The 3,830-nt window shown below is 40.8% G+C and overlaps 1 long non-coding RNA gene across 1 annotated transcript; it reads right to left on the reverse strand.

The window, feature by feature from the left end:
* Nucleotides 1-648: 648 nt before the first annotated feature.
* On the reverse strand, nucleotides 649-2,109 carry LOC102739745 (uncharacterized). The gene is made up of 3 exons (XR_014141717.1): nucleotides 1,902-2,109; nucleotides 967-1,149; nucleotides 649-859 (listed from the first exon to the last, which is right to left on the reverse strand). It is a non-coding gene; the product is annotated as an uncharacterized LOC102739745 (long non-coding RNA).
* Nucleotides 2,110-3,830: the final 1,721 nt, after the last annotated feature.

The following is a 3,830-nucleotide window of genomic DNA, read 5'->3' on the forward strand; positions in this document are numbered from 1 at the left end:
CACCCACCCTTCAGCACATAAACTTGTTGTTGCATTTGAAACAGATTGGGAAATTGTTAGAAATTTTGAGAGAGGCAAGATTCCTATAGGAATGTAACAAGTGGGTAGTAACTTTGTTTTCCAGGACCTGAAATCAAGAGTGCCACATAAAAACAAAAGTGGTCTTTTTGCAAATATAGTTCTATTTTCTTGGTCATTAGTACTCATATTTAAATCATATGAATAACCATAAATAAAATTTAGCTTCACACTTATAAACAGTGTTAATATCAGGGACAGAAAGACTGATAAAATTCTATTGCTAATTTGTAGACATATAATGAGCTATAAGCAATGTCTACCTTCATTGTAATTTAAGAACTGACATTTTAAAATAAGATTTTATTTACTTATTTGAGAGAGAGTGAGAGAGAGCATGAGCAGGGGGAGGGTCAGAGAGAGAGGGAGCAGCAGACTCCCTGCTGAGCAGGGAGCCTGATGTGGGGGCTTAATCCCAGGACTCTGAGATCATGATCTGAGCAGAAGGTGGATGCTTACTGACTGAGCCATCCAGGTACCCCTAAGACCTGACATTTTCAAGAATATACCTAAATTTCAAATATATGTTTGCAAATACAGTTTTTGCCATAAAAATATTAAATTTCATTGACTGTCAACTTGAAAAGTGTCTCCTCACCGATACACTGAGGAAGTGGGGTCCACATTCCACTAATACATGTAATTGACTTGTGTCCAATCATTGTAAATTCTTCTGTGCAATTGAACTCTACTGAATCTCCATGGTGATAGGGAGGGACAGAAGACTCAACAACAGAGCCATAATGAAGTTCAGGTATATCTCCACATGTACTCTCAACCTCTGTGAAAATTTCACAAAAATATGTTTATTTACAAAATGCAATTTATGTGTTTATGAATACAAAGAGTGTTGACTTATGTTTAAATATGAATATTTTTATACATTACCAATACACATAGGCAAGTCTGTCCATTGTCCATCAACACATTGAATTTTATTAAAACCCTTCATCAGAAATCTAGTATTGCAAACATATTCCACCAAATCATTGTGTTCGTAGATTTCTTTGTCTGTTTCTTTAACTTCCCCATTGAGGAGTTGAGGAGGTGGCGAACACCGTTTTGTTTGCTCTACAAGAGAAATACTGTGTGAATAATGGTTAAATTATCTATTTTACAACTTAAAAATTCATAAAGTAGAGACTTTTTAAAAATTACTTTGTATAATTTATAATATAATTTATTATAGCCTTCTTAAACAATGGTGTTTACACCAGAAACATGTTTCCCAGTTCTATTACTTACACTGAACTAGTGTATTGGAAATATTTAAGCCCAGGAAATATGTTTAATAATCTAGGTATTCTAAGATGTATGCAAACCAATTAATAAATGTGGTTGTGTAAATTATAGCAATATTCATATTCCATGGAAACATTTTATCAAAACTGTTTGAAAAAATGCCATCGTTTGAGGCAAGCATTAGATCAAGATGTTTTAACTTTGATTAAGCCATACATGTGATTGAATTGACTATAAGTTGCTTGAATATTGTTTAGACACTCAATAAAACTTGAGGAAAGGCCCATGCTATACAAAGTGTCCAATATTATTGGTGGAACTGCAGGCAAAAGGAAAAATAACAAAAGAGTGTGAGACATCATATATGTATCTATGCATACTTCCACTACATATTTCAAGAAACAATTGGAGATTAATTGCTTAAATAAGGAAGTCTGAGGTATCTACCCCCCAGCACATGTCCTGGCTTAATGCACTAGATTATAGACACACTCAAAGCCAACAGAAATTTAAGAGGGGGGGAAAAAGGTTGATACCCAAATCCTAATTCTTGTTTTAGCAATTGTAAGACAGATATTCACCTTTACATGTTGGAAGATTAGGGGACCATCCAAAGTGATAACACTGAACTGAGTCTGGTCCAACTCTTTTAAGTCTTTGTCTGCAGGAGAATTTCAAGAGGTCTCCAACTCTATATTTGTGTTTTCTGGGCTCAGGAACTAAGTATTCTTCTACTTCTGGAACCTTGCATTCTATTTCTATAAAAAAGGGTCAAATAATTTAGTGAGAATATATAATTAATCATCACTAAAGTAAATTTCATACGTGTCTTATAAAAATGAGGTGCTGGGTACTGCATATACAGAGGGGCATCAGATAAATCCTCCTTGAAAAATATTACATATTAGATATTACACACCTTCTAAATTCATAGGGACTCAGAAATATTAAGACATTAAATAGCAATATATGTATCCTGAAAATGTATTTGTAAGGTCAACTTGCTTATACTGGATCTGATTTTATAACTGACATTTATTTATAAAATACAATGTGATATTGTTTTGCACTCTCAAAACATAAAAGTATTCTCTCGCTTAAAAAAAGTGATGTTATGAGAGCGGCAGAGCAAGATGGCAGAGGAGTAGGAGACCTGGATTTCCTCTGGTCTCAGGAATTCAGCTGGATAGGGACAAACCATTCTGAACACCTACGAACTCAGCAGGAGATCGAAGAAAACAATAGCAGCAACTCTCTGAACAGAAAAGCGACCACTTTCTGGAAGGTAGGACATGAGCAGAAGTGAATCCGAGGTGATATTCGGGAAGATAGACAGTGGGGGAGGGGGCCTCCGTCAGCCGCTTCTGGCAAGTGATAGACCCGCGAAGCACAAAATCGGAACTTTTAGAAGTCTGCTCCGCTGAGGGACGTCACTCCAGTGGCTAAGCGGGGGGTGGAACCCTCATGGGACAATGTGGTCCCAGGACCCTCGGGGTCACAGAAAGACCAGGGGTGCCTGAGTGTGGCAGAGCTCCCAGGTATCGGAGCAGGGAAGCTGACTGCAGAGACAGAGCCGAGGCACGGGCTCTCAGCTTGGGGTTGCCATAAACTGATCCGTGGCACAGTTGGGCCCCTGCTCCTCCAGCAGGGACCCAACAAGTGGCAGATCCGGGGAGACTCCCCTTCTTCCCCCGGGGAGGAGCGGTGAGGGAGTGCACCGCAGGGATCTGCTGGGTTTGGAGACTCCACCCGGGGTCGGGTGCCAGAGATAGAAACGCACGGTCACAGGCCGGGTGAGCACGGAGTGCGACCGGAGACCGGGGAGATGGGAGTGACTGACTGCTTTTCTCTGAGGGCTCACTGAGGAGTGGGGCCCCGAGTTCTCGGCTCCTCCGGGCCTGAGATTGGGAGGCCGCCATTTTCACTCTTGTCCTCCAAAGCTGTGCGGAAAACTTGCAGGGAACAAAAGCTCCTGAGCGCAAACCCAAGCAGATTACTTAGCCCGGACCAGGCAAGGGCAGGGCAATTCCGCCTCCGGAAAAGACATTTGGGAACCACCGCAACAGGTCCCTCCCCCAGAAGATCAGCAAGAACAGCCAGCCAAGACCAAGTTTACCAATCAATGAGAACAGTAGAATTCCAGAGCTAGGGGAATACTGCACATAGAATCCATGGCTTTTTTCCCATGATGCTTTAGTCTTTCAAAGTTAATTTTTTTAACTTTTTTTTTGAAATTTTCTTTTTCCCGTTTTCAACCAACATCTTACCAATCCTCCCCCCCTTTTTTTAAAGATTTTATTTATTTATTTGAGAGAGAGAAAATGAGAGACAGAGAGCACGAGAGGGAAGAGGGTCAGAGGGAGAAGCAGACCCCTCACTGAGCAGGGAGCCTGATGTGGGACTCGATCCCGGGACTCCAGGATCATGACCTGAGCCGAAGGCAGTCGCTTAATCAACTGAGCCACCCAGGCGCCCCTTATCAATCCCTTTTTTAAAAAACATTTTTATTT

The sequence above is a fragment of the Leptonychotes weddellii genome, unplaced genomic scaffold, assembly GCF_054177405.1.
Source record: "Leptonychotes weddellii isolate Sample4059 unplaced genomic scaffold, ASM5417740v2 HiC_scaffold_13835, whole genome shotgun sequence".
NCBI lineage: Eukaryota > Metazoa > Chordata > Mammalia > Carnivora > Phocidae > Leptonychotes > Leptonychotes weddellii.